General features: G+C 38.6%; 1 protein-coding gene across 3 annotated transcripts in view; it reads left to right on the top strand.

The window, feature by feature from the left end:
• Nucleotides 1–12587, top strand: part of ZEB1 (zinc finger E-box binding homeobox 1) — an 87779-nt gene that overhangs the window by 49773 nt on the left and 25419 nt on the right. The window lies entirely within an intron of this gene.

Below are 12587 nucleotides of genomic sequence, written 5' to 3'. Positions count from 1 at the left end.
TGGAGGTTGCTATTGTTGAATTCTTTCCTGTGTAAAGAACTTTCTGTGTATAGCAAAATATACAGGGGAAAAAAGTAGACTTGTTTTCTCTTTAGCATGATACTTTGTTTAGGAATAAATATTTTAAATTGCAAGAATGTCATTTTTGAGTGGTGAGAATGGACACATGGCTAAAATACTACAATAGATCAACTTACATCTGATCTCTGTAGAGAGGCATTTCAAACTTTGATGCTGTTAGCTTAGAAACCCTGGATAATCTTTATGCACTCTCCCTTTTTCACAAACATGTTGAAAGAGAGAAGTATGCCCCTGTTCAGTGCTTTTTAGCTATTCAGAAAGCATTGACTGATAATTAATATTATTCCTAAGTAAAGGAAGATGACCAGTGAAGTTTCTCATTCCGGGAGTCTCCCCAGCCCATCCCCAATCTATGATTGCCTCTACCTTATTCCTAAAGTAGAAAATGTCTATCCCACCTTTGTTGAATACTAAGTAAGTAAAATTTAATTTACAGTCATTGACCAGCCATATATAGAATTGCAAAATACAGCAGAACAACATCAAATATTAATAGTAAAATAAAAATAGCAATAATACAACAAATAGGTGGCAAAAGAGAAATAGCATTGGCCTACCCTTATGATGTAGGGGCTGTCAAATCTTGATTTCTTGGCTCTGGACCTTGAATCCAGACATTCTGTGTTACTATCTTAATCCTGTGTCAGCAGTGTAGTTTTTAAACCTAATGATTTTAAATATTTGGTGGATACACTGTTATATCCACTAGGGCCTAGGTGCAAACCCTCATAGTTAGTAGGCAGAATCTAGCTACTGGCCATTGCTCCTACATTCTGCCAGGAGAAAAGAAATATTTACCTCATCTTCTCTCCTGGGTAGCTCTTTTAGCAGAAGTGAGATTATAGAGGCTCATAGTTCACTATAGAAATTACAATATAGTAAAACGTGACCTGTGTTCTCAATCACCTGGGATCTACAGGGACAGAGCCGATCAGAAAAGGGGATCTTATAGTATCTGCCATCCATTGAAGCTGAGGGTAACATATACAAGCCTAGCTAGAGTAAATGCCTTGCAATGTGTAACATTTGTCAGTGACACATAGCTAGTTCAGGTAGTCCTCAACTTACAACCATTCATTCAGCAAAGTTATGATGGTACTGAACAAAGGGACTTACGACCAGTGTCTGAAATTACGGCCTTTGCAGCATCCCCATGGTCACATAATCAAAATTTGGGTGCTTGGCAGCCTACCCACACTTATGACCGCAGGGACACTTCAACTCCCCCACCTACCTATCTCTCCCTCCATCTGTGCCCTTGTGGCCCTCTGCACTCCATGGCCCCTGCCACCCTAGCTGACCTTTGCCATCTTCTTGCTCCTGCTGCTGACGAGTCATGCCCATCCTGGCCCTTCATGAGGCAGCTGCTGGCTTTCTTCCCAAGGTCATGCACAGAGGTTTCCTCGCGAGACCTGGGGAAGATGGCCTCACATGGCTAGCAGCTGCCTTGTGAAGGGCCAGGGCGGGCACGGCTCAGCAGCAGCAGGAGCAAGAAGATGACGGTCAGCTGGGAGGGTGGAGAACTTTTTGCTTTCTGCAGCCCCAAAGCCATGGCGTGCCAGGAAGCCCTTTTGTGCCACGCAAAGCACAGCCCCAGCACAGCCCAGCGGCATGGCACAAAGGGGCTTCCTGGCGCACTTCGGCTCTGGGGCTGCAAAAAGCTTGCAGCCCCAGAGCTGCAGTGCACCAAGAAGCCCCTAAGCCGCAGCAGATTCTTTCCCCAGCCTTCCTGAGCTCACACCGCACCGTAGCACTCCCCTCCCCAACTCACGTGCGGCCTGCACTGGCTCTCCCAGGCCTCCCCCACTCCCCGTGGCGCCCCTGTGCTCTTTACCTGGGACTCCTGCCTCTTCCCACTTAACGACCTGCACATCTTGGGGTTACGATGGCAACCGGGCCTGCCTGGGTTGTCATCACTAAGTGATGCAGTGTTGTGATGTCATGCTTTATGACCACATCACTTAGAGATTGAAATTCCAGTCCCAATTGTGGTTATAAATTGAGGACTATCTGTACAGGGTTAAGGCCTCCATATTTTAAGTTGCCTCAGACCTGCACTAATTGCCTGCTGCTACTCTCTGTCCAATATTCTTTGTTTCACCATCTTTCTGTCTTGCTCATCCCAATGGTTGCAAAGCCACCCCAAGAGAAGCCATTGGGAGCAAAAACTGTTTTTAATTATCAGGATAACCAAGCTGGTTGGGGTTACAGCCAATAGCTCTAAGAATAGCAGTCTAGATCTAAGATTCTATCCTTATGACTCCCAATTCCAGTCTTAGTGCACAGTGAAAGTGCATTTAGGGACTTGCAAAATTGAACTCAGGAATTTGGATTGCACCCTCTGTTGAGACAAAAGTAGGGCCTGTTTGGATGTCATATAGTAACTGTGCCATTAATTTTGTTTCAAATAATTTTAGTGCTGCAGGGATATATTGCCTTCCCTTAGAATAAAAATAGGTTAGTATAGCTTTATTGCTTCTCTGTATTACTCGTGATACATGGACTAAATGAATATTTCCCTGCCCAGATGAATGGTTTTTACAATATTGGGTAAGGGCTTTTAGTACTCTTCTCAGTCCTATAACTGAACAGGTTAGGATGGCCATATCATTGGCATACAAGAATATCAGGATGTTCTTCTCAGCTAACTTGATTGTTAAGATGCTGTACCACCAAATGTATATAAAAGTTGGATAGTAGTGGAGGACATCCTTATCTTACTCCCTGTGTTATACACATTGGGTTGGTTAATTGGCCAAGGCAGGCACATTTGACTCTCATGCTGGTATTACTGTATAATTTGTGCCTCAATAGGAGAAGTCTTTTATTTATATTAGTGTCCAATTGTTTCTTTCATAGTTTCTCTGGAGATTGAGTCAAAGACTGATCTCAGGTCAGTGAAGGCTACGTGAAATGGAATTTCAGAGCCATATGCATATTTCTGAACTAAGTAATATAACTTGATTGATTAGGGATCTGCCTTGACTAAATCCTGTTTGCTCTTCTGCTAAAATGTTATTGTCTTCTATCCAGTCATAGAATTTGGAGTATAAGTGTTTGATGTACATTTTGCTGACTATGTTCAGGAGACTGTTTGGGTGGTAATTGCAGGATCTTTCTTCTAGCCTTTCTTATAGATTGGCACAATAATTGCCATTGCCCAGTCCTTTGGAATGTGAGCCAAATTGTCAGTGAAAGTAAAGAGTGCTGCCAGTACTGGAGCCCACCAATCACTGTTCTTTTTGAATACCTCAGCAGGGACAAGGTCATTACCAGGGTTTTTTTTGCTTTTCAGCTGATCAGTTGGCTCACCTTCCTTACAGATAACGTTGGCCATCTTGGAAGTCTATTTGGGTTTAAATCTAAAGATATAAAGGGATCGTTGCACTCCCATGCACGTAAAGATTGAAAGTGAGCAACCCAAGCAGCTGCAGATATGTGACATCCACGGTTTCTAAATGGATTATGTGTAACTTTGCGCCAAAAAGTGTGGAAGTCATTAAAATTGACAGCCATAATCAATTGTTGTCAATTTTCTATTAATGATTTCCTCTTTTTCCTTAGAATTGGGTTTATACTGATGTTTTTCTGTTAGTAAATCTTGGGAATTTACAGTATGGGAAATTTTACAAGGGAAGTTCCTGTATTGGGCATAACTATAGATAAGGGCTTTTTTTCCTTGTGTACATTCATGATCAAACCCTGGTTTGGATTTTTGTCCCCAGAGGGTACATTCCTACTCTCCTGCTCATTAAGGGCCCCCCACAAATCAGCTGCCTTGTTATTCTTACTGCTTATTAAATCCAAACGAATTTGCTGAAGCTGGTTAGAATGCAACAATTGAGTGATGAGTTTACTCAGGCATTCTGTCGGTTTAGCTTTCCTGCCACCTTTGCCCTCCTAAATTGACTTGATGAGGTTTATCAAGGTGTGTGTATGTTTCAGGAAACATCAAAGTTAAAGATAATGGGAGATGATCATTGTCTGGAATGCTCATTGTTACCTGAAATTAGGTTATTAAATTAAGCACATTTTTTGAAACAGTAATATAGTTGAATGTGCGTGTTCCAGATCCCTGGAATGTAAATTCTGCAGGGAAATCACCTTCTGTTGCTCCATTAAAGATGTTCAAATTTAAGTAGTAGGTTAGTTGGGCTAAGCCAAAGGAGAAACCAGCAAAGCTGGAGATGCTATCTTTAAATTTGCCTTCTACTGTAGAAATGCAAATTTGTGGACACTGATGGAAGCTTGCATACAAGGCTCTATCACTGGACCCAATTTGGCATTGAAATCTCCACCAATTACAGTAAATGCCAGACGAAACTCTATCTTCACCAATATAATTTCCTAGCTTATCACATTTGTTCTTGCATAGTAATTTCAGCCATCATAGTGGTTGGCAGATACTGAAAATGAGCAGACTAATAGCACCAACATTAATACAGACAGACTGCCATCACCAGGTATCTGCAGGATGGGAGGGGATGGAGGTCAGCCTGTAAAGCTGTAGATACCATTATATCCAGCCCCCATTTTGTCTCCCTTTCTTCTGGTTTGATGTTGCCTTAAGGTAAATTATTACCATATACCCATGAAAGTCAACGTATCTAGTGTCCAAGTTTCCTGCAAGAGAATTATATCATATTTTGTTAGAGCTTCTGCAAATGCAGCACTGTTTCTCTTATTATTCCATCTAGCAATATTCCAGGATATAAGTGATAAGGAACCTTGTAAAGAAAACTTTCATTCTTAATGGGCTATGTGATTTCCTGTTGCTAGTTCCTCTTTTGGTGCTTTCAAATTCTAGTTAGGATAAACCTTAGATGTTGCTTCCTTGATGACAGAGTTAGTATAGAAAGATTGCATAATGGGAACCTCTTACAGTTGGGGTGGTTGTGGTGCCAGAGTGCATCAATGTTGTTCAGAATCCTGTTTAAGATGCATAAATGAATTATGTGACTACGTTACAAAGGGGTAGAAGGTCTGATGCTCAGTGACAGAACACATGCTTTGCATGCAATATCTCATAGGTTCAATCCTGACCATTCCAGTTAAAATGCTCAGATAGCAGGTGATTGGAAGAAACTTCATCATAGGACTTGAGAACTTTCATCATGAGAGTTTAATGTTCTGGGTCTGAGAGCTCTTAAAAGATATTGTCATTAAAACTTTAAAATTATAACATTTGTTCAGTACTACAAAGTCTAAAGAGGGTGGTCTACTCTAAACCTGTACAATCTAGTCGATAATGTTTGTCAAGCAGAGGAACGTCTCTGAAGTTAACAGCTGAGACAGCAGTACAGTAATAACATAACAGGAAGTTTGGCAGATAGACAAAGTTTGCTCTTCTACCAAGAGTTCTTGATGGTATATCAGACTTTCTTTTCTATATTGTGTTTCCTATCAACAAGAATTCTGTCATAAAGTAGATTAACTATTATGTTACTGACTAGCTCAGAGTGACCCAATTAAATTCCTATCTTCTTTTAGATTACAATCCCATAACTTATACTGCTCCACAGTACAAATAACCAGGTTAAACAAACTTATTAAAACAATAACACAGTTTTATTACTCTATTTGACAGATGTTATTCAAACTGTTTCTGTTTCTCTACAAATAATGGTTTGAGAATACTTCTCCAAAATGACTTGTCTTGAGACAGAGAATTTAATAGGAACATCATATTCTGACTGAAACCTTGAAATGGATTGTTTGGTAAATATGATCTTAGTAACTTTGCAGTTCAGCTACCCTTCAAAAATGTCCAGCAGTTGGTGATGAAAAATGTGGCAACTGGACTGCTGACTGGTAAAGTTACAGGGATGATATTAATCCTGTATTAAAGGATCTGTACTAGTTGCACAATTTAAGGTGCTGTATTGACTATCTAAAAGATCGCCTCTCCTGTTAGAAATCTGTCCCATTAAGATGCATTGGGGAAGCCTTTGGAAAATGTTTCCATTGTCAGTCCCATATTTCTGGTCCAAATAAAAGAGCCTTTTTTGTCTCACTCTACAGATTTCAATTTTTTAGGAGTTGCATTTGGCTCCCACTTTGTCAACATTTAGAAGACCTAAAAAGATACATATTTTTCACCAGACATTTAACTGTTTGAATTTTTTTTAATACTGTTAATATGTTTTTAACTTTTTATATTCTGTTTTTAAGTTTTGTTAGCTGCCTTGGAGCACTCACCACAGTGGAAAGGTGTGGTGACAAATCTGAAGTAGTTATGGCTCTTGCACTGGCTGGTCACCTATATCTATGTCCATGAAGATTCTGGAGAGGGTGCTAGGAGGAGGTAGAGTAGCCCAAACAAACCCTGTTTAATTAGCAGCACTAGAGCTGGGAAAGTAGAAATGCTTGTCTTGTGGAGGGAGAGAGATCTGCCCATGGTTCCAATTCCAAAGAGCAGGAACTTGGGCCTTGATCAAGGCTGGGGGAAAAGATAGATTCAACTCTACCTGACAGGGAGGATTGGATTGAGCTATTTCAAGAACTGCTTGAGGAATATAAAAGGAGCTTTGCTCAAGACTGTAAAATGTAGGGTTGCAAATAATGTCCCTTTTCAGATTAAAATCCATCCTTTAAAGGATGATGAGGACATTGAAAAATATTATGAGATTTGAGAAAAGTACCTGAACATGTAGATGGCCAAAAGACATGGCTAGAAAGAGCTGTTATGCTCACAAGGAAAGCATTGAGAGTATGCAATAGCTTTCCACCTACAGACGTAGAAGTTTATGATGCAGTAAAACAGTATGATATATCTCCGTATACTTATTGGCAGAGGTTCAGAAGCTACACATATGACTCAGAGGAAAGGTGGAACTTATGTGTCATTGGCTACAGCGTGATGCTCAAATTAGAATGATGGAGGAAGTAGTCCTTGAACAATTCTTGCAAGTCCTTCCCAGTTAGATTCAAGAAAACTGACCTGATTCAGGACATAGAGCAGCTGAATTGGCTGAAAATTATGTTGCTGCTTGGAAAATTGAAAAGCACATAAGGAGATTTCTGAGTTTGGCAATCTTCCTAGAAACTGGGAGTAGAACAACTAAGGAGATAGCCAAATTTTAAAAAATCCAGGCTTCCTAAAGGGGCAGTGCCAGAAAGATGGCAAGGAAAAATCCCAAGGAAAAAAGTAAAGGAGAGTGGCAAGGACAAGGGGGTAAAGATTGTCTATTATAATTGGAATACTGGGCTAAAACCTGCCCCCCAAAAGGGGTCTAACCCCACTAATTCAGTTCTCCAGCAAAATTCCCCTTCAAAAAGGAATTGTAACCGTAGAGGCTAGTGATCAAAAAGCAGAAGATTTTTGTATTCTAGCAGTGAGGCTACTTAATTTAAAGGCCATCACAAATGTTTTTTGAGAAACTAGAGAAATCCGCCTCAGTGTAAAAGCAAAAAAATCACTGTTGGTATTTTGGAAGAATTGCTCTATGACTTCTTTTCTTTTTAGATTTTTTATCCCATCTTTCTTATTTTTATAAATAACTCAAGGCAGCAAACATACCTAATGCTCCTTCCTCCTCCTATTTTCCCCACAACAATAACCCTGTGAGGTGAGTTGGGCTGAAAGAGAGTGACTGGCCCAAAGTCACCCAGCTGGCTTTCATGCCTTAAGGCGGGACTAGAACTCACAGTCTCCTGCTTTCTAGCCTGGTGACTTAACCACTAGTTGACTTGCCAATTTGTGGGCAACTGATCCCCACTGCAAAACAAGCAGAAATAGCTACAATGACCACAAGATCTCAAGACAGCTTCAGAAGCTGGAACAAGAGAAATGGGAGAAGGAGAAAGCAAAAACATATACAGGAGCAGAAACTTTCTCTGATATTTTGCCCTTCACCCAGACCTAGTGCCAGGAACAAAGCCAAGGAAGGAATCTGCTGTTAAGAAGGCCAATAAGAGCCAAGGCTAACCTTTGACGCTAAACTGGGATGTTGATATTAAAACTTTTCATGAAAAAGATTCTTCTTTGGAAAATAGCAAAAGAGCAGTAGCTGAAAAAGAGGATGCGTAGATAGAACACTCTATCTTTGTGAAAAAAGGAAGGGATCTTACACAGAATTTGTAGAGATCCCCATTCTGAAGAGAAAATAGAACAAGTTGTTCTACAGCTTTGCTGACATTTGTCCATGAAAATCTTTTCTCAGATCACACAGAGCAAGAAAAAAATCTAACGAGGCTCAGAGACAGATTCATTTGGTCAGAGATGACTAAAGATAATGTCAGTATCTCAAACCTAAGGGGAAACAAGTCAAGGCATCTATGGAAAGAATATTTTTGTTTCTTACTCTGTTTTCTAAAATTGCTGTGGGTATACCTGAGCTTTGCCAAAGTCAGCCAAAGGAAATCAATATATTCTTTTGATTTCTCATTATACTACTAGTTACCCAAAAGCAATTCCTTGCACACAATCATAGCAAAAGTTATTGCCAATCAGTTGCTTATGTTGCTCAGTAGGGTTGGAATCTCTAATGAGATTCTCACAGATCAAGCCTGAAGCTTCCAGTCTGCTTTGTTAAAGCATTTGCACACAGATTTGGGAATGTCCAGCCTTTATAGAGATAAGATATTGGCTGAGGGTGGTATTATCATTGTTTTAAATCAAATCCATTTATATTTTATTAGAATAGTAAGGAACTATAAATCCTTGTTCTTCCTAGGGAAATCTCACTTTAAGAATGAAGGCAGAACACAACCAAACTCTAGGCTTGCAACTGCATTAATACTGTTGGTTTTATCTTTGTTTTTTATAGTTTTATGATGACATTCACACCTCTGTACATTTGTAATTTAAAATATATATATATATATATATATATATATATATATATATATACATACATACATACATACATACATACATACAAATATACTGGGGATAGATACCCTTTGGGACGGCAGCCAGGGGTTCTGTGTAACAATCAATAATCATATGTAGCCAACTTCTGGAAGCTTAGGAGCTCTTCGAATGTCAGCCATGGGAAATAATGTGCTGTTGGAAGGAGAATAATTGTAATATGCTCCATTGCTCTGAAGATATTATATGAGTCCTCATTATTTCTCAGGATGAAATTTTACATTCATCTATTTTTCTGCAGTATTACATGTTGAAAACCCTGTAGTACTGCTTTACACAGTTAGTAGTACTGAAGTACTAATCTACACAGTTACCTTACACATGAGGTATCATGATCCTTCAACTATGTATATACTTTTGATAACATAATGGAGAGATTGTTATCCAGCTAGTACATGGACAAATATAGCAATTCACAAAACCATGGAATAAAAAAGATATTGCCACCTGTCAGGAAAATTGGTTCTAGGTCCATACAAGATTCTTAATTCACATTAAATTTTCTTCGTCTGGATATAGACTGAGCTTTTCAGATGTGTAAAGACCTGAAGCTTCTAATAGTGTTTGTTTTTTTAAAAATGTAGGGTCCTGTTCTGTAGGGTGTCACACCAATCAGGTCAAAGTACGTATATTCCTGAACCAAAAGACAGTATTTCAACAAAATACAAAGATTACACTGTTGCTGAAGGCATTCTAATATACACAATATCTTCTTTCTCATAAAATATGAATTAACCAACAGGCAAATCACTAGTCATGTAGGTAGCCAGCTGTTTCTGAACTGCTAGAAATGGGTGTTCTCTCACACTGTAAAGCTGAGCAACTTTCTTGTTGCTGTGGTCCATCAAGTCAACTCTGACTCCTGGGGACTACAGGAACAAGTTTATAGTTTTCTTGGTAACATTTTCAGAAGTGGCTTGCCAATATCTTCTTCCCAAGGCTGAGAGAGAATGACTGACCTAAGTTCACACAGCTGGCTTTCATGCCTAAGGCAGGTCTAAAATTTAATTTCCCAGCTTCTAATCCAATACCATTAACCACTATACCAGACTGGCTCTTTGAGCAATTTTGAACTAATTCTTATATAGATGCCACCAAATCATTATAATCATCTGAAAATGGGTTTCTGCAATGCTGATACTTATTTTGTTTTTATAATTGTGATTCAAAAAGATTCTGGCAATATATGAGCCATGAAAGCATTTTAATATATACAATACAATAAAGCAGTATAATAAACAGCAGTAAGTCTGAGAGATACATTTATGAATAAAGACAATAGAACTGGTTTGCTTGGGTCAGGATGAGTAGAATTACTTCTGGTGGAATATTACATATTTGAGCCAGTTGTTTTATTTGTATATGCTTGCTTTTTTTAATTGTTGTTGTTGTTGCATTTTCATTTACTTGTTTTTGTATACCACCCAGAGTTGCATTGTTCAAATTAGGAGTCCATAGAAATGCTTTAAATAAATAGCCTAGGCAGTTAAAAATGTCTTAACCTAGTATTGAAAAGATTGCTATGAAGATACCAGTCAATATTCCTTAAGGAATATAGTATACTCCAGTTGAGGTCCACCACAAAAAAGGCCTTTTGCTTTATGCATACATAATGTACTTCTATTGCTGACTGAATTCAAAGCATCATTAAAAGATCTTAATCCACAGGTTAATTGGCATCAAAAGAGGTTACTGGAATCCCAGGACATCCTAGGGGTTTTAATTTGAGCATTAATACATTAAATAGAATGTAGAATTGGTACCATACCTGTAGCTCAGATGTTGCTAACTGCAACTTCTAGCATGGCTAATCGTGAGGGATGCTGAGAGTTGTAATTTAGTAACTGTATCGTTTCTGGACAGCCACTGGTTGCCTACTGCTGCCTACTAAGTTCCACTTAGCTAAACTTGTTGAGAAATTGAGTTTTGCATTACTCTACCTGCATTGTCTTCATAGGTGGCCCTTTGCATAAAGCATCCTCATAGCAAGCCAAGCAGGCAAATATCAGAGGATGGGCTACTATAACTAAACTGTCACTAGGTATGGCAATTAACAAAGTAGTCAAAACTGATAAGAGATAATAGTATCTGTGCTATAGTTCCAGATCAAGGATGTGCAACTCCAGAATAGTTTGAATACCAGTTTCCAAGAACTAAGAACCACCTACCCACAGTATTTCTGTCTTGTCAGCATTCAGCATTTGCACAGCCAATAGTAAAGATAAATAGAGCTGGACACAGTAGTGACAGTTCATTGCAAATCTTTGAGTGATACCACCTTCAGCTTTATATAGATGTTGAAAAGGGTTAAGACTTCTGTAAAGTTTTCTCTTATCCTGTTTTTCAACATCTATCTAGAGTTTAAAGCTTTAACATATATACATATACATTTGTTATTCCATTGATCGCGCGGTGAAAGTCTTGACTCTACTTTTTTTTAATAAAGTAGTTGTAATAGCAGGTCTTAATCAGCATTGCTATATTGTACAGGGCTTTACTTGTAAGCAGGATGCCACATATTGCCAAGAGAAATAGGCTGGTGTTTCTAGTGATGGAGAGACTGAGAGATTCAAGCTTTCACTACTTGATAGTGGTGGGAAGTACTTCATGTGGGTAAAAATAAAGTAATACAGTATTTAAAGTTCTATTTATTATTGCATCAGCTTTCATGAATTCACCTCATCAGATGTTTGAATATAATCACGAGAAAGGAATTACACACACACACACACACACACACACACACACACAGAGCTGCTGAAGAAAGGAATATAGAAAGGGAGCTGAATGATAAAAGGAAAGATGACAGATGGTGATCTTCATCATTAACAGTGAAGTAGTTAGGGATTGATACATATATTCTTAGAGATGTATAAGAATACATGCTGTGATACTAATATTTGGTCACTGTTTTATTAGAAATGGTATTAAATCTTGTGATTAATTCTAGGTCAGCTGTTTCCAATGAAATTAGAATCCCTGATTCCTTTTCTAAAGAGGGATACTTTGAAATCAATGGCAGAAAGTCCAGGGGAATTGAAATATCACTCACTATTTTTTGGTATTACCAATTTTGAACATGATGTCTGTCTGCTGTTATGTAGACATTGGCCAGTTTGTCTAATGTGAAATATAGTGGATCATTGCTGAGAGATGGTAGCATATAATAGAGTACATTAAAGAATGAGCAAGTGTAAGTTCCTTTGGTATGATTAGCAATGTAGTCAAATCCCAGGCCTTTGTGGGGGTCTGGCATGTTTCTATTACTGTGGTTGTTTTTAGTCTGGGCGACCTTGTGTTGTTTATGTTTTCAACTATGTTATGTTTTAACTACGTATTGGATTTTGTAAGCTACCTAGAGTCTACTGAGTGGGCAGCCATAAAAACATTTAATGAAATAAACAAATCAAATCAAATCCTGTAATGATGTTGCCAGAGTAAATGAGGAGACAGAGTTGAGTATACTTTAGTTTTTCCAATGAACTGATTAAACAGCAAGTATTATTTTCTGTAGATCAAGCAGCAAGTCATGAACTTATAAGGAACAATAGTGAATAAAGGGCAGATTATGAGAACTTTCCCAAATTCTCTCCCAGAAGATAACTGATATGGAGATACCCCAAGTCTTGTTTTG

This window comes from Python bivittatus, unplaced genomic scaffold, assembly GCF_059951505.1.
Source record: "Python bivittatus isolate LINGU-HERP-01145 unplaced genomic scaffold, Pbiv_v1 ctg000610_np1212, whole genome shotgun sequence".
In the NCBI taxonomy this organism is placed as follows: domain Eukaryota; kingdom Metazoa; phylum Chordata; class Lepidosauria; order Squamata; family Pythonidae; genus Python; species Python bivittatus.
This window is presented reverse-complemented; position numbering and strand designations above follow the sequence as displayed.